This window comes from Varroa destructor, unplaced genomic scaffold (assembly GCF_002443255.2).
Source record: "Varroa destructor unplaced genomic scaffold, Vdes_3.0 BEIS01000002.1, whole genome shotgun sequence".
NCBI classification, from domain to species: Eukaryota; Metazoa; Arthropoda; class Arachnida; order Mesostigmata; family Varroidae; genus Varroa; species Varroa destructor.
The window spans coordinates 49,377,506-49,402,098 of NW_019211455.1; the positions used below are offsets into that span (position 1 = coordinate 49,377,506).

Genomic DNA, 24,593 nt, shown 5'->3' on the forward strand with positions numbered 1-24,593 from the left:
CCGGTCGCGATGCAGATGGAAGTCATTGGTGGCCTGGAGTTTCTATGTGAGTTGTTACGTTATCCCAGAGTCCCTACTGATAGTCAGACGAAACTAAAGGCAGAGCAGATGGACTAAAACTTGGGGCGCGGTGCACAGCAGGTGGCACTTTTGAGCCTTTTGCAGCCAGCGTCAACACAAAGCCAGTGTTTAGTTCGCGTTTTCGATCTGCTCGTAGACTTTTTAATCTTGTGAACTTGAGTGTTTCATTAGAAATCTCATGAGACCAATGACCACTCTACCAAGACACGGAAGCCACTGTAGTGGAACCGAGTGGTCGACAAACCATCTATCGTAGCACTCCAGAAGCATTGTATGCGCATAGACAAACTTTACGCTGTTCACTGCTGCCTGCTCTCATGCATATCTGTTTGACTCAAGTAGTTTCTCATAGGGTTAATGTTGCACGACATGCCGGCGATGTCCTTTTAACGGCACGAGGCTACCAAAGAAAAAAAAGCTAAGAGCGGACGAAATAAGGTTAACTTGCCTGAGCATGGTGGACCCCCGAGTTTCTTTTCTATTTTTAGATTTTTACGAACAAAGGCAGGCCTCTAACGGTGCAGCTTAACCAGGCAAGAACACCAATTCGTGGCGAATCCTCTCTCAGATTCCGATCAAAGCACTGATCTTAAGGATCGCCACTTCGCTATACATAGTTTGCCTGTAGCTTCAGTGTGTTGCATATTGCGCACGTAGTGGGAAAAAGAAGGACGCATGATAAACAGGGAATGCTATGCTTTAATATCGTCAATATTCCAATCCGTTCGAACGGCATCGTTATTAACTGAGAACCATATAGGAACGGGTGCTGGAAAGCAGCATTTGGAACTCTAATCCAATTACGACTGTAATGTAACTCATCTACTTAAAATATTATAACAACAAGTAAATATCCCGCAAACAGTTTTCTCTGTAACAAAACGAATCTTTTTGAAGTGTTCGAAACTATCGGGTTGACAATACGATATACTGTTTACCGCTTCGATCTTCTATTTTTGCGTCCAAGAGGTCTGACCACTTAGAAGTGCAGCCAGAGTAACCGCCGACAACATCGCGAATGCTTTGTACCTAAATGAGACGGGCGCTGCTTGTTATCACTTATTAACAAAATGACCTCATTCATGCATGAACGGCGTTTAACACTGCCGAATAAATACATTTAGAAAAGCTGAGCGTCGACTCGCTTTCTAACGAATAGGTGGAACGGAGAAGTTCGTCCCGTTTTTTTTGATCCCACCCCACAGACGTCGCCACTTCGGCTGTAGTAGTTTAAATGATGCAACGCAAAAAAGTATTAAAAATGTATGCATCAGACAGCGTAGTAGTCCAGCGTCGATGAAATAGTGTTATAAAATCGCTTTTTATAAATGAACCAAACAAAAATGATTTTTTTGCACCCTGGGGTCTTGCTTCAAGAGATATTTAATTTTCAGCTCCTGCTTTTAAAAATCTTTCTTTAGGTAAAATTGCTGTCAGCTTCATATTCAATTGATTAAAAAAAGAAAACACTAATTAGTGCAGTGTTTATGCACAAATTTTTCAAACCCCGCGAAAAATGCGAGTTATCATACCCTAATTTTTAAAGTATGATGCTACCTATGGTGCCTGATCATTTTCGTGTTATTGCATTATTCATAAACGACGTCAATCAATTGTAGATTATGCCTTTAGCAATTCTGAGTGTCATCTTAGCAAACTATTTGTGAAGATATATGTTTCTGAAACTGGTTACAACAAGCCCTGTCTATTACTCCTGATTTTTCGTCCGCTCCTCCTTGTCTTCCTTTTTTCATCGTAGGCATCGGTTTCAGTCCTCACTCAGGGGCGAAGGAATGGTCGAAGGGCACATAGGAACGATTCGGAATCAAACGTTAGCATTTATTACCATAGAATGCCAGTCATTGATTCTATTCGTCTCTGCCTTGCTTGTCGTGACCATCGACGGCAGTACCAGCTGTTGAAACAATCTTATCTTTAGTACAGGAAAGTGCATTGAAAATTAGAGGAACTAAAGTGGCTGCGATTGTTATTATAAATATCCGAGTCTAGGCTCGGTCATGTTGGTTTATCGGTGCCAGGCAGGTTGCAGCAACCACCACAGCAACACGAACGACACCGTCGAGAGAAGGGACCGCAACGCTGGCTGTGCCGTTTTTCGTACTGTATACGTAATAAAGATCCACGGGTACTACTACTAAGAGTCTATACCGGTAACATCATGCTGCCACGAATGAATTAAGTCGTTCCATTGGCGATAAGGTCTACATTGCGAGTCCGGTGCATTTCAGCTCTTGCTCGGCAAAATACCTCTTAGATATCGTTATAACGGCTGCTCTTAAAGCATAGGTTCTTGTTCATGTTGGACTCCTATCGTTGTCTTCAACTCTTTCCTCCATAGGGCATATGCGCGCAGCTCATGTGTAGTCTACAGGCCAGGGCATTTGGCATAGCCAAGGGCACACGCTAAGTAGCGAGGAGAGAATAGTAGAATAAGAGTTTACGATCGTCGAGAGCGACTTCTCCATGGCCAGATAAGGAAAGGACGCGACAGTCAAAGGCATGAGTAAATGCTACCAAATGCAGAGAATGACGGGGCTTTTATTACTTACGAATTACCTACGAATGCTTCCAGTCTTGTCGGGACAGCGAGGGGGCTCCTACTAATCCTGGATTAAAATAAATAGAGCGATCAGTGGAGCTCGAGCTCCAAGGCCGGAAAAACAACGGGCAGCCAAGCAGCCGGACACGGTCTCATTGATGGCCGTAACGCGATGATTTACTCGATGAAAGTGACGATTACGCCGATGACACGATGGACAACTGGAAAGCTGAACTGATTTTCCAATTCACACGTATCTCGGGCGATCGCCTACCAGCGAAGCGATCGCGAACACGAGCTGTTCGTAGAACGGTGTAGACATTGTTTGCTAACTCGACACTAAGAACGCTTTCGTCGAACATATGATTAATTAAATAATTCCATCTGAAAGTAGTTTATAGTGTGCTTAAAATCTATTTGGCGGGTCCAAGATGAATGATGTCAGTCACAAATCGTTGCCGCATCTCGCAGTGCCCACTGAATCATGGTGAGTTGAATTTAAAAGCTAAATTTTCTGTACCAGTACATAGACCGAGTAACGCAACTTACAGTTACATCAAGCCGAACTTATCTGGAATATCTAAGATATTTAAAATATTTTGTAGCTATTTTATGTATACCCTATTAAGGAACAGACCAATACGAAATGATTATGTAAGCATAATAGGCGATCACTAAGTATATTAATTGGAAAAAAGTTCCAGTTTTATCACAGTGATTATAAACATGCGCGTTTATCTATAGCTATTGGTGAAGTGCAGATAGCATTTTGAGCTATTAGCAGCATAAGCTATTTACGTAGATACAGTAGATATTACAGGTACCATAGTATAGGCTGTCTACAGCGAAAAAGCACTCGCTACCTGTGAAATTTGCTTTTTATGCAGTCCGACCGAGCGCCGTTTAAACGCTCACGCTCCTTCGTCTTAACTACTCAATACAGTCAGATTCTTATGTGAATTAAACAGACACAGAAAAACTTTGCTTTCTTTCGCGTAGCAATACAACGCTGTGTCTATCATTTCTACTCGAGCCCGTTTACCCCCAACCAGGCTAACACTTGCTGTCTCGTCCTCGATCTAATAAAATGCCACTGCCCATTCGTATCTCATTGCAGACGTTCGAGATGTACACCAACACGGGAGACATACTCTGAGATGAATAACTATACGTTGACAAGTTTGTCGACGAGATTGCTGGCCATCCCTTAGCGCGCTACGGTTTAACCTTGTACAGCAGCTCTGTATTGAAAATGAACATAAGTGCTGGTTTCAGACAAGAGCGACGAATACATATAGGTATCAAGATCCGATTCTTGCTCGTGTCATCGATCATATATTCTGTATTGGACAACATATAAGCAATGGTAACTGCGAGACCCACTAAAATGCGTTAGTTGCAATAGTACTACGCATATCGGTGGAGGATGACCGCCGAAGCAGTCTAGTGTGTTCTAGTGGATGGCAGCCAATATGGAGCATTTAACTTGTCGTTCCATTCAAAGAAACAATAACACGCTGAAGTAATACAGACTTTTTTCATTGCCACCACAGCAAAAACGACTTCCGCTAAATTCGAGTGCTCGATCTTTGTTTGCGTAGCATTATTGGCTTGTTGCTATACCGTTCATTTCTCTATACCGCATTACTTATTAGTAGACGCTAAAGGCATTTCCCAAGGCACCGGTCAACCAGACAAAGAAAACTAGTTTCGTCGTTTTATGAGATTTCTTGCATTATGGACATAACCGTGTGTACCCAGATTGTAAATACCACAGTTGGGTCGTAGACTTATCTCTGAAATGTATTTAATATCCTTATACTTGTCCTTCGACCTCTACGGCAATACAAAAGGGTAATATCCAGTGCAAACACTGGTACAGGAAAGTGGCCTTGTTTAAGAAGACCTTACTATGTATAGAGTTCTATATAAGTGAACATTCTAAGGAAAGAAATAATGTCTGTTGATACGTTGAATAGTATGTGCGCCCATGACAATATCGGTATGTATAGATATGACAGAAAGTCTGGGTTATTTTTTCATGGCAGCTCGTTCTGGGAAATGGGAAAAGCATAACCCGGGACTATGTTGTATGTATGCCGACCGCCTCTCGACGAAAGAACTCAACGGAGAATTAGCCTCGACAAGAACCTACGCTGTGAAGGCCTCTTCGGCTGAAGCCAGAGGCAGCTGGGATCAATGGGACAGCCAGCACCAAAAAGCACGAATAAGACAAAATACGTGATGGCTACAAACTAGAAACCAAGTACCAACCCGTTGAGAAAAAGAGCGAGCCAAAAGTACTCCTCGTTTCACGTCCTCTCTGTTCATCGAATTTGGCGGTTCGCCTTCATGATTGGTCCGCAATAACACTCGAATCAGTCCACTTCAATGACTTCTATCTCCTAATGTTTGACAAAAGCTAGTAGGTCGTCACTCTTGCAAGGCAAATTGTGATGATATTGGAAAAATAGATCTCTTAGATCCCGCCAGGTTTATATTTCTCTATTTCTTAAAATTTCTGGAAGTAGAAGAGTTAATGTATACTAGATCGGCATCAAGGAGCAATCGATCCTGATGAGGCAATAAGACAAAGAAATTGTAAGCGGTCTTGTCCTTACGCCTCATGCGAACTTCGAATACCACACTTAACAAATAATTATAGTCTCACCATAACCAGGAACGTATGACCTATAGTAGTATACAAATGGAAGAAAAGGCGAGAATAGCTCGATCGTTACGACAAACACACATTCCCTCTTATATACGATCCATGTTTTCTCGTCTATATCGCGTGGTTTTCCATGTCCCCCATGCATTTCGCAATCTTTTTATCGAAAGATCGCAGAAAGCATGTGTAAACTCACCCCTTTTATGCTCCCAACGTGTAAAGTGCAGTCAGATATTATTTTAGAAATATTATTCGCCAATAGGCCCAATCGATGTAGATGTGGTATGAAGTCAGCAGCACCGCCTCGTCATCCTACGGAGTTCTCACTCCATCGAGATTTCGTTCTAGTCTAAATCCTTAGGCACTTTATCTCTTCGGCCCCTGGCCGACCCGAAGATGGGATGAACTGGTCAATGATACGATTATAGCAGCGGCAACAGTCTCGAAGCAATGATACTATAGTGCTAAGTTGATCTCGTATGAGTCGCTTACCGACGGCAGCGTGAACGACTATCGGAGGCAGGAAAATATTGTATGCGTGCGTTTCACGCTCAACGCATCGACATATGACTCCACGCATGCACACATACATATGGTCTATATCATTATACATGCACCATATATGACAGCACATTAAGCACACAAAAAAGCCGCAGATGACTTCGCCATTAACATCCACTCACCTGAAATATCCACGAACAGATAGAACCATGCATAGTAACCGGTCGTAGCAGCATCAGATTTATATAGCACTTTGTCGATGCTGGTCAATGGGCATATTTCATGATCATACGATTTCCCCTGACTAAACTTAAATCTCCATTCCAGCAGTAGACAGTGATAGTATTTTGAACAAAATCTAATACCATATTCTATATTTTGCTTTTTTTGCCATTTTCACGCGTCGCTGCACGATTTTAAGATTTTGGAAAAAATTTTGGAAAAACTTTAGAAAAAAATATCCGAGGTGGTTATCTACACAATTCAGACATTTGTTTCAGTCAACTTCAGATTAATACACTTTTGTAGAGACGCGGTGCAGCAGAGCGACTATGGCTTTTATGGCATGAAATGACTACGTCATAAAAAAAAACCATATATTCTGCTATAATTCGATGCAATCATTCTAATTGCAATGGAATGTTCCGCTAACGAAATTTCAATAATTTGTGGTTTCAGGAGGCACATGGTACAAATTGACAGATACCATGGATTTACCATCAGTGTCTATTTTTTCTGGGCCAATCACCCTCGATATGACCAACGTACGTCATGTATGATGAAACAACAAAATGGGTGTTCTGAAAATTGAATTAAAAAAAAACAATACAATATATATGGCGTGCTTATAATCTTGGCGTGCCATATAAATATCCTTGTAAATATATGAGGTTCTTAAAGAGATGCTACTTAAGTGGATTTTTTTAATCTCAGATTTCTTGTCGCAGAAATTTCAACAGATGAACCTTTAGTGGGATTTTTCTTAGGCAAAAACCAAATACATCGTAACTATCGGTTTCTATTGCGACATACTGGTTTTGCCGTTAACAGTTACTTTCTTACACGGATGGAAGCAAAAAAAACTTACAATTGGAAACAACAAGGGAGCAAATGTTACAAAATGTAGCCCGACAATTGAACCATCATCAGTGAATCTAGAACTAGAAGGCAACTTTTTTTTTTTATCTAAGTGGAAGTTTGTTCTCACTTAACTATAAACTTATATTATACACATTTGCTTAGCTGCTAGCCATCCTATAGGACGAAAAATCGTATGGTGTTGATTAGTGTCAGTACAGCCACTCTCTAGCATGGCTATGGTCCCCGTAATAACTTATTGCGTAACGTATTTATCTGTTCATATTGGAAACTCGCACGTTACGATCTAGGTTCGAATCCTCGCATAGACATACGATGCTGAGATCAAGTGGTTTGATGGAATATCTAACGGCGGTGCCGGACGCAAAACTCGAAACAGGGAGCATACCAACTTCACCGTGCCCCATTATATGTTGCAGCTATAAAGCGAGGTCGAACTATCTAGCATAACATTTATCGCGTGGAACATACTGTCGAACCCGCAATAAATGTAAAAAATTACTCGCGTCAAAGCTACACGGACATCTGAATCGAGTAAGGTCGAAGGTCTGCTACGACGCCACCAATGGAATGGTCTAACGGTTAGTACACCGCTTACCAGAAACCATACAGCACTAACAGTTCCAACAAAAGCTAGGACGCATGCTCTCCTTTTTACCTTTTTTTCGCTTTAATTATTATTACAATTTTCGTTATTCTTATGCAGTGTATGAGTCATAAACAAGTCCGTGAGAGCGTGTATAAACAAGTCCGGATAAGCAGCTTCGTCAAGAATATAGCAACGACAAATGAGGTAATGTAAAACGCATAGATAGATAGATAGATAGATAGATACGTTGTATTCAAAGAAGAATTGCAATGACGATGTAACTAAATCGTTCTAGCTATGTTCTCAAAATTATGGTAAATCTAAAAGCATGAAAGCGTCGAAAGCAGCACTTACTTTTTATCTACACACAATATGCAACACAGCATGTGCGATACATTTTTTTTCTAGGCCAGAGAAAAATTATAGGTTGATTATCTCATTAAATTAGCAGAAGAAATTAGAGAAACCTCTACATAAAAGCTAGTCGAATGTCACAAATATGTTACGTACACGAGTGTAGGAATGTACGTAAGGGTTTTGAATTAAAAAGTCGTGTCTCAGTTATTTTACATGTACGATTGCTGATCTGTGCATGATTGTTGGATTTTTGGGCGAAATTCGTTCTGCGGTTGCCAGTAACAAAGACTCAGGGTCAACTGATTTCGCTTCAAATTGAGAATAGATCGATCCGTAACATAAAAACAGCCACGACTTCGTTATTCGCTGGGCGTAAGGCTGGTTGGTAGCCCCCACTTGTTCTGCAGCAACAGCGCCCTGAGAGTAAAGCAAAATCCGGTCGGATGCGAGTGAGAAGGCCTTGCTGTTTTTAGGGCACGCACGATATCGCCAATGCCTGTCAGACTAGAACATCAAATTTGATTGAACATCTCTTCTCTCGATCGTCTTGGAGCTTTTCGCCGGACGATCCTTATATAGAGCTATATAGAGCCTTATATAGACGAAGCTTATATAGAGTGGTAGTAGGGCAAGGAAGAAAGGGCATCTCTACAAATGACACAGAGTAATTTAGAGGGGTGCTTAGATGAGGATATTTCAGTGCAGAGTGAAAATGTGACTGGGATGACGCTGTGTACGTCCTTGCTTACTGCGAGTTCTCCTTCAATATAAAGGCTAACACTGAATATGTTACTTTAGTAGGTAGAGATAGTGGCAGGTTCTGTGTACTCCAGAACGTAAGACTTGTAGAACAATGACAAAAGTCACCTTCTCCATACTATGCAGGCTAGCAGAGAATTTGAGCCATCTACTTGCGCCAGTCGTGCACCGCAGCGGAACAAGGCCTCAGCATGCAAAGGAATGGTACAGAAGGGAATAATTGTACTTAATCACAGCTCTCCAGTGAAAGTATCATTAATGCATTTAGCTTCGTGCTGATAACAGCTGCAAAGTTGAACCCTTCGTCTCTTGTCATATAAATAAACTCATGAATATAGGGAGTACACGGCACGAAGTCTGGGAGTAAACTTTGCCACATCACTTGTTAAAGAAGGCCTGCGTTCATATGCTATTCCTAGTACTACATGTAAGCTGTTTTTTTCTAGAAGAGAAGGAAAAGGACGCCACAGCGACAAACAGTACGTCCTTTTAGGGATTGTAAAAATGTCACCTACTAGACAAACTCGTCACATTGGCTGTCAACAAGATTACGTTACTGCCTGTTTTTATGTGACCTTTGGAAAATCCAAGTAAATCTTTCCTATAAGAAATCGGAAGGTTCTTTAGATTTAAGTTTCTAGATAGGGTTTGCAAATCGATCTTTTATGCACCCCGATTTTTGATTCAGAAATTAATCTCCTTTATAGAAAGGAGAATATCAATTTCTGATGGGTTTATCCAGATAAGCTCCACTAGTTAGTCTTTTGCACCTTATCAAGTTGATACCTACCAACATCGCTTAACGTACTGTTACTATTAAAAGGTAAAAGCTCTTAGTGAGTAGTTTAGATCGCTAACTGAAACTGTAATCGCGGCGAGTTGTATTGAATAATCACCGTTAGGAACGACACTTCTAGCATTCGTTGAAATATTTATGAAAAAGATATCAAAATTACCAATTTAAGTGTCTCACCTTGTTATATTTATTTATTATTTTCTTTCTAAGAATGTTTCTAAGAATGAAATATATATATCTTTCACTTATTTATTTTCATATATATATATATATATATATATATATATATATATATGGCAATGTGTGAAAATATACGACAAAAATCGTCGAACTAGCGGATCTAATAGACCATCTACAGCAGTTACCTAGCAATAATTCATTGTGTTGAAAACTACAATGTTGCAAACGTTTCAACATAGACTGAATGCAAATATTTTAACTTTCGTGAATTTTCGGAGGTAAATGTATTCGTTCCTACCTTGGCGACTAATGAATGGCAACCTATTTTGCTCAAAATACAGGATCAACTTGTTTCTATGTCACAACCGAATGTTAAATCGAATAATAAATGTAAAAATCCGGATTACAGCTGTAAAATATGCCCGTTATTTAAAAGCGTAGGAGTTGTATAGGCGGTATTGAATGTCGAGGTTAGGCATACTCGCAGAAAGCGCTGGACAACTCACGGAAAAACTCATGTGACAGCGGAGAACGACGCTGAAACTAGGTCGTAGCGATGTGCTTAACAAGACCCGAGAAGCAGTCGGACAGATAGTGACCTGTCTATCATTTGAATGCTTTAATATGCTGAGGAATGCGATTGTTATAGGACTAGCTCTGGGTTGACAGTTGAATTTCGTTTACTCCAATGTAGCGTAATTCTGCCCTCATGGTCGTATATCGTTTGCGTCAAGTATGGCTGCCAGCCCAACTCGCGCTTGGTATGACCTCGTCGTGGCACATTAGAACCCCTCTAGGTCGGCGACACAGAGTGTTACATTCGCGGAAGCAAATGGCAACTCTAAACGCATACCTGGAACAATTCGCGTGATAGCGCACCGGGCTTTTATTTCCGGTAGATATATATGACCGCACAATACCCTTCAGCTTTTTATGTCTCCTACACGTTTTTGCATTGTTTTAAATGCAACAAAGTCAAACGAGAACCACTGTTTTGTAGTTGCAGTAGATCTACAATCGTCTGTGGCACGTGTCGCACGAGAAAGGCACCATTCCTTGTGTTCTCAAACCTCTTTCTTCTATCCGTTTATTTCAGTCTGCTATTATCCACTGCAGATGCAGGTCCGCACATGATTAGCGCAAATGCTTAACCTAATCTTGAGTTTAAGTGAACATCTAATACATAATTGCGTAACCTTCACGTGAGTATCGATGTCAGGCATAGGCATAGGAGGATGCCCGCGGGCGCTGCAGTAGCCAGTTGTTATTGCCATTGTCAAAAACGTCGTCAGACATCGTATTGTATTGGTAGTAAGCTTTTTTAATTTGTTCACTTATAAATAGTATTTGCTTTGTATGGTAAATAGCATGAATAAAACAGATACGATGCACGAACTAAAGGCAAACTGTAGGTACTTTACAACAAGTCCTTTTAACATCTATGCATAGGGCTGGATATCAAGGATTTACCCTGCAGTACAATTGTCTGCCGTTCATAATTTCCAGTTTCAGAAAATCAATGTCAAATTCCTACGCTATCATTGACACTAAGAAAAATTCATTATGTCAAATGCTTCCATCGACGTATTCCTAGAAGAGTGATAATAAAATATGTTCTCCTCAAAATAAAATCCGAGGGTAGTTGAAAATAGCTGCATTGGCAGCATGTCCTATTGCTTTCTACAGCAGTGTTCTTCTCTGACGTCCTTACCGCTCTCTGAAAACACCACTGTAATCTGTGGTGGCGGTTTTTAATATAATGAATGGCTTAAAACGAGTGGTTACTTATGGATAATCGTAAAATGTTTTACTAGGAACCTCTAACAAGGGCTTCAGAAGTGCCATAATAGTGACAAGAGCAGAACTGTAGGAGGATCCTATCCTTATCATTGCACGTCGCAGCCGGCTGACAGAAAGAAGGAAAATAATCTACGAGGCTACTAGCAACATGTTAGGCTCCATCGGCTAAGCCTTCAAACTCTGTGTAAACATTTTTCGTTGCGTTTTTTGCTATCTTTCTGGCGCAATAATATGGAAATAATCTTCTGTCATTTGCAGATATTTCGTTTCGTCTGCTGACAGTATGAGGATTCTGCTGTTTATTTCCCCTGCAGAGTTGGGTGCTGTCTTACAGGCAACTGGATGTGTATCGCAATCAAGGCCGGTGTACGTGACTATATTGAGAAAAGGATTTTTTTCATCTATGTTTGCACCCATTCTGCCTAGTAGATGAAGCACCAGATCCACATTAACATATGCTCTGTAAACGAGCATATACATACGTAATTAACAATCTAATAGAATAGACTGGTTACCTTGTTAGGTAACATTTGCATATTCATTCTATTTTGAGTAGGCTTTAAACCTACTAATCAGTTTACTGGAGAAAGATCGTGAGTAGATCGATTCCAACTGTCCAGCTTTTATAATTACTACCACTTTTCTTCGCAGTGTTGGCGCATCGCAGACCTTCGTACTCTAATTTCAATTCTTTCAAGCCGGCTACCAGCAAAACCTCAAAGATCTACAATCAGTACAATTATTTCTCGTATATAAAACAAATCCAATTTGATAGGAGCAGCATTGCGCGTTGGTTGTATGAGCGAATTCCTTTCCACGCTTAGTATCGTATGTAGAACATAAGCTTCGGTGTTTCTCTGGAACATACGTGGAAAGACGTTCCAGCTTGAACTTGGTTTGAATTCAAAACATAATCGCAGTGGGCTATGATGGTCGAACACGCACTTCTGCATTTGAACATTATTCATCACATAGTAAACCTTCAATCGCAGCAGGTCAATATGACAAATGCGCGTGATACGGCCTACATCTTTTACTTTGGGATTTGCACCAATGCATAAAGAAGCTCGTGTCTGTCATTTCGTGTCGGGCATTTATCTGTCGAGCCGAAATAACCAGACAAATGCCGTTGTATCCCGTGTAAACCCGGGTCAGAGTAAGCTTAACAATGAACTTGAAGTAAGAATGTTCCCCTTAGGTAAGCATGTTACCATTACTGTTATAACACATCGGTTGCACAAAGAGGACGCGCAGAAAGCCATATGGCTGTCACTTCTTTCCAAACCTTGAAAGAAAAAATAGATATACATAACCTACTATGGAGGTGATCAACTTTCTTCTCTCTGTTGTTTTTTTTCGAAAAATGGGCCACAGCTAAGCCATGAGTCAGCTCTATTCATCCGCCAGAGGTCGCTATGGCAAGCAATCTATTAAACTTGAAAAGTGATAGAAAAAAACAGACTTCAAGCAAAAACATCGAGTATATGCGTAATAAGTTAATTTGCTCAATTCTGCTTTATATCAGTAATATCGGTTCTCAAAGAAGAATCAATTGGACAGCCTTGTAGAATGCATTCGTCGTCTCTTTAAACGCTTGTTTTATCTAACGTTGATTTCCTAAGAAGAGCATATTTGATTAACTTTTCCTAAAACTGTACAAGACGGTTGCAAAATTGCTAGGTGACATTAAGTATACAGCTCAATGATGTTAAGCGTCATCCTATATCTTAGTTCCCGGCAAATGCGGCTTCGAAGGACGCTAGTATGCTCAAAAGGTGTGAAAATGTGCCAGAGAACTAACTGTATTATCGCAGTATAATTTAGATCTGATTAAGCCTGAGTCGAACCCAAGTAAAGAGTTACTAATGCACATGTTAGGATGAGTAAATATAAAAAAATGCTTTCCTGTGAACTTTTTTTTGCTTGCCACTTATAGTCTATAAATAGTAGTCTATCGAAGGTAATTGGCAGCAGCGTGCGATATTGTTTGGGGTAGGTGTCTGTCCATTTTACCGTATATATATATATATATATATATGTATAGACGGATAGCTCGGAAAAGGCAACTATATCTACATGTTTCTTGATAGTAGCCGGTTCTTCAAACATCTGAATATATATGTTAGTAGCACATTTCCATGATGAATGAGAGAGGACAAGAAGCCAGAATAGGCAGGCAAAAAAGCATATAAGCTGCTTCTTTGAGGGCAAATCTCTGCCTATAACTCATTGCTGTAATGGGATCACCAAGAGACAGCTGTCTTTTTTTGTCATATGACAGCGCTTGCGGACCAGTTCAGCTCGCTAGCGAAACGCTCGTCAAGACTTGGAGCCACTTAAAGCTTCTTTGCTGCAGCCCCCGGCCGTGTCAATGTCGTTGTGTCTGAGGGCGTGCCTGTGGGTAAGAGAATGTGTGTCTGTGAAGAGTATTCGTGTGTGCGAGAGCCCCTTTACCGCTTTTCAGTTCATCATTTGTTCTTTCTGTTAGACTAGAATAATTAGCGAATATAAAATGGCTGCTACATACGGCTTAGTCTTTATGACGAATATAACGTTAGTGAAAGTAAATTAACTCTTAGTTCTTTTTTACTCTCTAGTTCTCCACCCCCTTCCTTTTTGGATGCACTGATCCATTAGGCGGACATTCCTACAGACTGCCTTCCTACAGCATATAGACGGTGTGCTCATTCATTTTTTTAAATGGGGTAAAGCACAGGAAATATTTAAAAACACTACTTCTTCTTTGTTCTGAATTGAGATGTTCTCAGCTGTTCTTTTTTCTATCATCAGAAGTTCGGTGAAATAAAGTAGCGACAGCAAAAGTGGTAGCGGTTGACAGAAGGAGAAGGGATCTTGGATAGGGAGAAGGATCGGTATTTCCGGTTAGAGGAGCACGCGGAGAGATCTGTCTTGGTTGAACGTGTCTCATCTTCGTCTCCGGGTGCATGTCCGGCAATCTCGACTTCTTCTTGGTCTCAATGCGAGCGGCTGCCATCATAGCCAAACTACTTATGTCGTCCGTATTTAGCCCTCACATTCTCCTGATACTAAGAGCGTCACAGCGCGGAACGGTGACGTTCAGACCCCCGGTCCCACGTACCGCCTTTTTACTAGTAAGTGCTTAACTAGTCATTCCATGATTAACGTTTATAAATGTCCAAAGATAATTACAATTGTGAGAGAAGAAGTATTCATAAGGGAGCAAGGTATCGTTGTCGAGTACATCCAGCTAGAACAAACTTTGAGAGGAAGCGTGTCAATTTAGCAGGCTGAAAGGCAAGAAAGCTACCACTCAAGCAAAGCAAATTGGTTGAGAGCAAACAAGGTTTCGTTTCCAGTTTTCAGAAATTAATATGACACGTAAATAAGTAGCAATTATGAAAAATGATAGTTTTATTAGCAACGATGCCATCGAAAGCTTTTTAACCGACATATATTTCTTGATAGTTGTACTTAGGTAGATGTGAAACGTATATAATCATATTGGCCCGATAGACAGTTCAAAGCTTCGCCTTAGAGATATGTAGCTCGATAGGCTAACGAACAAGACTATTGTTAACATCGCTAGATATCTTAAAAGTACTCCTTAATTTCATTGTCCAATTTAAATGCTTGTTGTCCTTCAAGTATAAATATCTTATACTTTTGCTTTTTTGTCTTTTTACCCACACAGCTTCTCCTCTCCGTCTTTATCTACCACTCTTATTTTAGCTAAATGACACTTTCAGTTTGAGCGGAATTATGTCCTTTCCGCAGATAGCGATGAAACAGCCTATGCGTCTGAAAAGCGCTCTCATGCATATCTATGGGTGCATTTGTAACTGTGTGCTTTACAAATGTATTTGAATGAGGTCTCAGTGCTCTGTTGCACTCTCGGCATGGCCTCCAACGGCAAAGTGTCCGAAAGTAAATGCCATATATCTATTAATAATACCACCGTTGACTTGCGGGCTGTTAGTCACAGAAAAATACGCGTGAAAGAAGGACTCAGCCGAACCACTATCTCACAGTTGTGGCCTCTAGCCTCCGCTTAGCCAGTTGCTGCAGCAGCTGTAGCCTGTAATAAGGGAAGAATAGAAGACAGATTGAAGAATGAATGCTTCAGTGGAAGACACAATATCAGCACACTACCCCGTGGCCCTCACACACAGATACACACGCATACAAACACACACACACACACATATATATATATATATATATATGTATGTATATATATATAGACAAGGCTGTTCGCCGTCTTACCAACCTGTTACGACTTGTTTAGCCGGAATGCCATATAGCACTCATGGCAAACGTAGATTTTACCAATTTCTGACGCAGTACTACAAACAGAAAGCAATCGGAATCCGAAGGTTCACGCGCAACATATTTCCAGCCGACGGCAAGAGCCCGGATTATGCCCAAAGGCCGGTGGGAGATACTACCTATACCCAGTCGAGCACGCTGCTAGTTTCTATTTCAATATCTAGATAGAATCTATGAGTGTTAACGTGTATGTAAGTTTTTTTTGAAAGGCCACAGATGTAGTGGGCTTACTTTGTGGCGCCCTAAACCCTCGAGGCACGCAGGACGAGGCCTCAGTCGTCATCCACTTGACCGGCCATGTGGGTGAACTAAACTTTCTTCTAGTCGTTATCCTTTAGATGCTCACTCTGAAATGGTTAGTTCCCCACTCATCTGTCACTCGGCCCTTTTTCGAAATAACCATTTGTGACGTTTCTAGTGGATCGATTAACTATCCTTATTCCTTTCTATGGACAAGATAACAAGCATAGACTTGAACAATGTACATACAGCTATATCGTGCAGTGGTCCCTTTATGTTGAATGTTTATCATTTGCTTCTAACAGGGCAAAGGGCTTGCATGAAGGCTGGTCTTGCTGAGGTGCTCATCAACGGTGAGTGGCTGACTTATCCGGGAGTACACGCGCTTAGGAACGTTTGCGTAACGAGTCTTTAGCAAAAGTACACAGAAGACAGACCTGCTGTTACCGTTCTAATGTTGTTAAGACCTTCTGTTAATCTGCTTTTAACTAAGTTGACACCGTGCCACTGAAGGTAGTAAGATGCAATTTATTTAGATCTCGTTCTTATAAATAAGAAACGACTCTCTGACAACGGCTTTTAGCTGGATTGGTTCCGTAACAACGTTTTAACAACAACCATAAAAACTCAACGTACGCAAGGTCAAATGGACGTAGATGCCGAAGATTTGATCACAATTATCTGAGCTTATCCATTTGAGGGCAATCTTGAATTGCTTAAATCTAAAAGAAAAAGACTATCTTGTACTTTCTTATTTACTCAAAAGTATGTTTGTGATTTAGTGTTCCTGACCGACACGTGTGGACGCCTGTCTAAAAGTGGAAAAGTAAAGTTATCGTTTATAATCTTAGTTATCTTAATCTTCGGCAAGAAATTTCGATTGTTTGTACCAAATCGTACGAACAAGGGTGGCGAAAAAATTATTTGTAGTATGTGTTCTTTGATAAGATTCATCCTTTTTTTTTTTTTTTTATTTGTGTCGTGGAAGCAGCTCTTTCAAGCCTTATATTTAGAGAAACACGATCAAATTTATTGTGAGCGTGAGCTGTCTAATGCTTGCGCTGTTTGCACGGCTCATTGCACTATTAAACGATCGTTTCTCACTTCAAGGTGACCGATTCAGGCTGTGTACATTACAACAATAGGCCGGAACCAAGCGACTGAGAAGAAGAGGCGAGCACTGATTTGAAGAAGCTAACGTGAGCAGCGTGCAGGTTGAATTGAAGCTTTTTTTAGAAGAAACCGTTGTAAGTCCACGAGATATGGAATAGAAGGGAAAGGAGAAACAATAACGGCCTTGGAAAAGATACGAGTTGAAGAAAACAATGCGACATGAATATTTTTGGGGCTTCAGGAGCCCTCGACCAGTTTTCTCCAATGGCTCTTCATCCCTTGTCGAAAGAATTGAAAAAGAAACGTGCGAAAGAAAGGATTGAAGTAGGTGTCGTGCAAGAGAAGGAATAAATCATTACTGAAAAGATGCCTCGTCAATAAATACGAAGCGTTTGACTCGTTCTCGCTGGTCTTAAGACAGTCGAATGGTTGAGCGGCGGAAGCCGGCCGGAAAATGGCCGTTTAACAATTGTCGGAACAATAAATGTACGTTAGAAGAATTTTACTCCTTAGTCTATGATGAGCTCCGGGACAACTTATTAGGCGTTAATTTGTACGTATTTAGTAAAATAACAACAGCAGTTGCCACTGGGCAAGTTTAGTGCAGAACACAGAACAAAGATTGTTTTCTAACTTCATTTATACCAGAATCCATTTACTATGATGCATCTTGTATTCAAAAGAAAGACTATTTGATGAGTCTATTTTCTCCTTCAGCAATAGACTTGGGTCGAAACATAAATAAGATACTCATAACTGACCAACTGCATCAATGAACGCTTTTCGATAAGAGGTGCTTCATTACCTGCGAGCGAAATGGGACTAGTTGGCATAGAAATCAATGTCTTGTCGTTCCTATACGCGTCCCCAGACGTGCCGAACGATCTATCGGGTTCTTGAAGACATCAGCTGCAATTGACATCAACTGCCTTATCATCGACGTTTTCGGTACAACTCCGTATGCGCAATAGAGAACGTTTAAAAATGATCCGACGTGGCAGAGGTTGCCAGCAAGCTGTTGCGAAAACTACTATCAACTAAAGGAACTATCTCTTCGAACCCGATGCTAAAATTGCTGATATGAACTTTATAGTAAATAGGTGGTACTGAAAGATAAATACCTATATTCATCGTTAAAGCTAAGGGCATTTGAAGAGACACTCAATTCATAATAGATTTGTTCAATAATACACCATTAAAATATATCGTTCGCGTTGCACTTTTTGATAAGGGCTTCATGGCCTTTCAAGAGTTGAGGTTTTTTTAGGTGACACCGGCAGAAAGTTTGTGCAAATGCAGGATATGACTTTCTTTTCTATTGCTTCTAGGCAGGCAACACGTCAGCAGAAGCGATAATAGCAGAACACAGCTAGAAACCGTTAGAATCGATTGTCACACTATGGTTGTGTCCGTTCGTTGATACTACATTGCCGCGATCAAATCTTGATTCAAAGCTTTTTAGCAGATATTAATTATCAAGTAGATCAATGCGCATAACAAACATATTTAACTCCTCATTTAGATTTTCGGGTTTAGGGTAGGGGAGAATTAATTTTCCATCTAGGCCTAAAACCAACAAGTAAAGAAGCTTCATATTCTTTTATACACAGATTCGCCATTGCTATATAATACGTATTATGCATCGAATACTGTCGTACAGAATAAATATAACGGTTGTGTCATGTATGTCGTTCTTCATCGCATATTTTTCCCTCCCAAGCGGGGGGGGGGGGGGAGTTTCTCTCTTCCAAGTCCTGTAAACGAGCCTTTACAACGATGCATGTTGACAATGAGAGACTATTCCAAGCTGTTGCACACGAATATTTGAGATGGATAAGCTAGTAATGATTGTGACGGATTTTGGAATAAAGAGTGACGACCGCGGAAATACTTTTACAGCGGCAAAGCTAAATGTTTCCTGACTCGGTGGTCAACCTTAATACCATGAATGAAATGATAAGCTGTTAAATGCTATTCACGTTTGTCGAATCTACGCTTCGGGTGCTTCTTTGATCATAAAATGAGAGGGAAGGGTGTAACAACTGAGAAAAGCTCTATGACAGAGTAATTTCACTTATAAAAAATATGCTCTTCCATACAATAATTCGTTCACTTCAGTTATTAACGCAAAACGTTTAGCCTTGCATAGTGATAAAGAGAAGCCGAAAACATGGTGGTAGAACTTACCGCAACCTAAGTGTAACTTGGTGTAGAAACATATCAGAAAACATTTGAATTGGTTCCAAGGCAAAAATTAAACAAAAATAAAAACAAATTATCCGGAGTTGACAGAATTTACAGTTTGCTTCCCTGGCCTGTTATGATGGCCTCGTCAATTTTACGTGGAGCTAGATTTTGAAATAAATAGAAGTAGGCTTTAAAATACACGCACGAAGCCTCGACTTTAGAGGCCTGCAAACTTCACACCTAGATACCACCTCTTTAAGCGGGGGTTAGGATGGATGTGGTTTCGCCACCACTGCACAGTTTTTTAAATTCCGGCATGTCCGTCCGTCTTCTTTTAATGACAGAATATGACTATGGCTTGAGTCTGGGTTTGCGAGCTATGCAAAAGCACATTGTTACCTTTAATTCGAAACAGGAGCTTTGTGACGCGTTGGTACCTAGTAAATTTTTCTCGTTAATCCCAGCAAAAATCTCGTTTAAAAAGAAATTTCTATACTGCGTTCTAGCAACATGAATGCAGTAGAGGGATCAGCGCCTTTGACCTCCATAATGGCCATCATCAGGGCTTTACGTCCGAGCTGGTACCTTGTTCCGTAGTACGTTAATGCTTCGAATATGGCTTCTGCTCTGTTCTGGGATGTAACTTGGACGCTTCTGCACATCACAGCCGTGTGCTTATCTGCCTTCTGCGCTTATTGTAAACCCCAGCTGACCTTGTCGACGATTCGACTTCGTCCATAACTTGATATACTGCTGTCCGCGTGCAAATCAGGCAAGGCCCGTAAAGCCCATCGGTGATTTTCCACTAAGGCTATTTACAACGATGTTACACTGGCACGATTTTTTAACGTCTCCTAAAAACGCCTTGAATTGAAACGATCACTCGTCGCATTGGGGCAAAAATTATTTCATCTGGAAGAACGCGCACAGGTATCATTCATCATTTCGAATGCGTTCGTAGTACTTTGCCCCTGCTGTTCCTGCCCGAATAGGCAAACTTTAAACACATCTCACGTGTCTGTCCTACTGACAATCGATTCGAACCAGGGTTAAGTCGAGTCTGGTAGAAGTCTATAAACCATCAACAGGCCCATTTTGAGGTCAACTGTAGACGCCCGTCGCAGGCTCTAAAATGTTAATCCATTGTGTAGTTTTTGAGTAGTTAAGAAATGGTAGCTTATCACTAAAAAATGAGATTTTTTTGCTCAACGGTTCACCTTTACATATCGACATCAATGAAGATCTCTAGCACTCAGTATTATTAGTAGTAATAATTATTAGTACGCATTGTAACAATATATACAGAGAATCAAAAAAAAATCCTTGGACACACATTGCGTATACATTCTTGACTTTCTAATGAAGTATTTAATATATATTCTTGTTTTATCATAGTCTTTTATGCTCTTTGCTCTCGTATCAGGTAAGAACAGACATGTTCCTGCTAGACATAGCACCAACACGTTTTAAAAAAAAGCTGACGGTCTGACCTACCCAGTGACAAGAAGCCTGCAGCTTGGCGTCATTACTCCATCTCAACTTTTGCGTTCGAGTTTATAGAGGCAGCGACCGCAGTGGCAAACTGAAGACGAAAAACAAGTCCATAAACGCGAAGTGCTACGAATATTTACTCGGTTTGATACGATGAAACCCAACTCTCGCCCACCCTCGCCCTTTGTGCCTAAGCCATTTTTGTGACAGCCTGCCCCGCTCGTGCGGCCTAACCGAAACAGCAAAAGTCACTAGCGGTAGCACTTGTGCCGTTCTGGGAGTGGTGGCGAAAGTGTCGGTGAATTGAAGTAGCATCGTCGTCGTTGTTTGCTTCCCTGTTAATGTCAAACCACTGCTGTACCCTTTTCAAAAAAAACTTTCATCAATTAGGGCAGCTGTTTGGAATGTGGATGGGTTTATGCAATCAGATCACTGGTTGTTTATGGTAGGGGAGAATGGACGAGATAGGGGATGGAGAGACGGATAAGTCAACGATCACCGAAAGAAAGGGAGCGACGCTAGCCTTATTCGTAGCCTGAAGGCCCCTTTTTTTGAAATAGACCAGGCGGCATACCGATGCGCAAAACTTAGTTGTACCTTTATAATTTCTACGACCATCCTCCAACATAGGACTGTATTTTTACATTTGCTTACATTGACGTTTACGTATCCATGCAAGAACATAATAACGAGTAGAGCTCTCGTCAAGAGCTCCTCTGACGAGCTCCGCATTGTCACCTATATACATAAGCCTATTTATATTGCCATTACAGAGGCTTTTTGTGGGACAAGCTGACTTAGGCAATTTTCGTGTCGACCCACAGTACACACCATATATAATATTACGAAAAAGTATTAGCCGTTTCTCTAGCTTTATGGCCTATACGGTAGGTAATGTGAGTCGGGTCCGGCCGACATTAGCGTCATTCGAGAGCTGATATGTATTATAAATAAATTATTGCAATACTTAATTCAGATTTAAAGTAGAGCGCCTCGAGGATAAGTGAAGTTTCAGCGAACATTCACTCCACTTTACAGTTGTCACGATAAATGCGCAAAGTCTGCCGAGGAGGCCCATAAAATAATAAAAAGTACAGATGTGCTGTCAGGACGTCGCTTTTCCTCTGCGAATTTCGACGTGAAAGATGCGCTCCGCAGCGATCTACCAATTATGGAAAAAATTGATGTTATAGCCGAACAAGATCGGTGGGTGTGTAGCTAGGGCATCGCTAAGGAACTAAACATCGACCATCAAACAATTTGAAACCGTTTGAAGAAAGCTGGCTACAAAAAAGCTCGGTATTTGGGTGGAACAGAACGCAAAACAATTTACTCAATCGTATTTCTATCTGCGGAATTCTATAGGAACCTAACGAAGACGGCTGATCACGGATGATGGATGAAGAAAAGTGGCTCACATACGTCAATAATGCGCAAATAAAAAGATCTGTACAAAAACACCAGACAGAGATCAAATAAAGTGGACTGGAAACAAATCGCGGATTGTGAGATGCTGCCGCTTAACGAAATGGTGGACTCTACTTTAAAAATAGATATATTTGTTTTATTGCAAAAAATGAATCTCACTTTTTAAACTGAAAAGATGCCGTTTTCTTATCATGATATGCTATTTCATACACATCTTTAACTAGTGAGCAAAAAAGAGGGAACATGAATTGGGAATTTTAGAGCACCCGTCGTATAGCTTGGATTTTACACCATCGGACGGTCGGATGCTTTGATTTCTGCAGGGCTCCTTTAAGGGTGGTAATTTAATTTTGATAAAAAAAAAAATACAAAAATCATTTGTCACAATTTCACAACAGGAAACCACAGAAGTTTTCCAATATTGGGGTTATGGCGTCACATGAAAAATTGCAGTAGAGTGATCGATCAAAATAGCGCATATTTACTTCGGCAAAATATTTGCTTCAAGTTTAGCTTAAGGACGGTTACTAATTTTTGGAAAACACAATATATGAAAGATAAACGTTTACATCTGTGTATATATGGGGTCTTTTAGATCCGTCCTTGTAAACCGATTATAGGTTATTTCTTTCTGCTTTTTTTTACTTTTCTATCGTCTATGTGTTTTACCTTCGAAACGCGGCAAAGTAGCTCTCTCTGCCCATGCCGGCGGCCGTTCTCCCTTAATCCAAGCGACCCAAATATAGATAGATACGTACACATCACATACATTTGTGTATACATGTATATAGAGAATCTCGTACCGATCACCGAATCCCCGTCAGCCATATTTACCGTTTTATCCCAAACTCAACTTCTTGTGTGTGCATACACATTTCTTAAAATCTGTATTTGTAGCTATTTGTTTGTTTTTACCTCTACTATTTTATCCGAATAATAATAAACGTTCATGAGGACTTGATGCACTCTAGAATTGCCATTAACGATGAGTGATGAGTGTCTTAAGGGCGCTTTTAGGAAAACTCTTACCGTTATTTATTCTATGCTAACGTACCATAGACTAATACCAGCATCACGGCAATCTCGGTCTCGTAGGAAAGTTCGATGCACTGTTGATATTGGGAAGTAATAGGCCATTAGAGAGAAAGAGGAAAAAGCTTTTCATGCAATGCGAACGCACCTGCCACCAGTAGCGCGTACAGCTAGAAGGTGTGAAGCATCCTCGATTGAACATTTATAATAATAATAACAACATATTCGATATATGGGCCCTTCTTCAGTGGTATTCGAGAACTACTATACCGGTGTGGCAAGAGGTAGAAATAAGACAACGGGATACACCAGCTTCTAGGCTGCCTTGCACATCGGTCTGAACAAGTATAGCCCATAGGGGGCGCACACTAAGCTACAATATGGCCGAACACGGCTTTCCGTAAAGACTTACCCCCCTCCACCCGGGCGCCCGTGTCTCTTAGATATCCGCTTACGGTTCTGTCCACTTTATACAAATTATTTTTCCACTAACGAGTTTACCCCATTTGGTACTGCTTTCGCCAAGCCACAACTGTCAGGCAGCAACAAACGAGACAAGCTATAGCTATCCGCCGAACGACCTGAGCCAGCTAGGGAAGCCTAAATATAATATTCTATTGTTGTCGACTGGACGATGTAACAACGCAAAAAGTTCATCGCTAACTTTATTAGAAAATTATCGCGGGCAAGGTCACGTATTCGATTGAATCTAGAAATGTTCTGTAATGTAAATTACGCGCGGAATTAAATTATAAGCTTGTTCTGTGTCCCTTGCCTGTTCTATGACGATTCATTTCTAGTTGACAGTGGTACGAATGAAAAAGTAAAGAAACTATTTGCAGCTTAGAAAATGTTCGGTTGTTTCATTGAAAGCTCATCTGAATGCCGCCGCGTGTTTAGGTGTGTAGGTGTAAAGTGATTTTCATTAATGAGCCTTACGAACCGTGGAATCGTGAGTCATATAACGACCGAGCGAAAACTCAAAGTAACCGTGGCTGGGAGCGCACCGCTTCGCTTATGTCAGCAACGAATTTCGATTGAAATAAAAGAACGACCAATTTTGCGATCTTTAAAGGGTTATTATTCGGTTTTGCAGGTTGTGTCCAGTATCATTAAAATGCCGTTCATGCATAATACCTAATCGGATAAGTAACGAAAGCTTTGAACCTGCACCGTGGGCGGCGGCCAGGTGTTTATGCTGTATGCGAAACGTTTCTCGTGATCAATGAGGTCGACATTTTAAAGCATGGCTTAAACGAGCAGCCTTTACTAAAAAAAGTATGATACTGCTGCTGCGCTAAGAAAAACTATTTTTATTCAAATCAACGGTAAAATATCCAAAATCACTAGAAAGCAATCACGCCACTGTACATTAGGCAGCATCGCTAAGAAGACCACTAAA

The 24,593-nt window shown here is 40.7% G+C and overlaps 1 protein-coding gene and 2 long non-coding RNA genes across 14 annotated transcripts in view; 1 reads left to right on the forward strand and 2 right to left on the reverse strand.

Moving 5' to 3' along the window:
* The window catches only part of LOC111244958 (potassium voltage-gated channel subfamily KQT member 1-like), a 220,344-nt gene that overhangs the window by 152,693 nt on the left and 43,058 nt on the right, over positions 1 to 24,593 (reverse strand). The window lies entirely within an intron of this gene.
* On the forward strand, positions 32 to 17,576 carry LOC111244961 (uncharacterized). Of its 10 annotated transcripts, XR_015321921.1 has the most exons (8): positions 2,664 to 3,128; positions 3,759 to 3,939; positions 6,492 to 6,577; positions 7,202 to 7,492; positions 7,618 to 7,704; positions 14,183 to 14,505; positions 16,246 to 16,293; positions 17,051 to 17,576. It is a non-coding gene; the product is annotated as an uncharacterized LOC111244961 (long non-coding RNA). The 10 variants fall into 10 exon arrangements; XR_015321922.1 differs by lacking the exon at positions 16,246 to 16,293 and having other exon boundaries at positions 2,663 to 3,128; positions 3,759 to 4,007; XR_015321924.1 differs by lacking the exon at positions 16,246 to 16,293 and having other exon boundaries at positions 14,161 to 14,505.
* On the reverse strand, positions 14,758 to 21,750 carry LOC111244960 (uncharacterized). Of its 3 annotated transcripts, XR_015321931.1 has the most exons (6): positions 20,735 to 21,066; positions 19,826 to 20,367; positions 17,859 to 17,962; positions 16,577 to 16,662; positions 16,190 to 16,349; positions 14,758 to 15,449 (listed from the first exon to the last, which is right to left on the reverse strand). It is a non-coding gene; the product is annotated as an uncharacterized LOC111244960 (long non-coding RNA). The 3 variants fall into 3 exon arrangements; XR_015321930.1 differs by lacking the exon at positions 16,577 to 16,662 and having other exon boundaries at positions 20,735 to 21,047; XR_015321929.1 differs by lacking the exons at positions 16,190 to 16,349; positions 16,577 to 16,662; positions 17,859 to 17,962; positions 19,826 to 20,367 and having other exon boundaries at positions 20,735 to 21,750.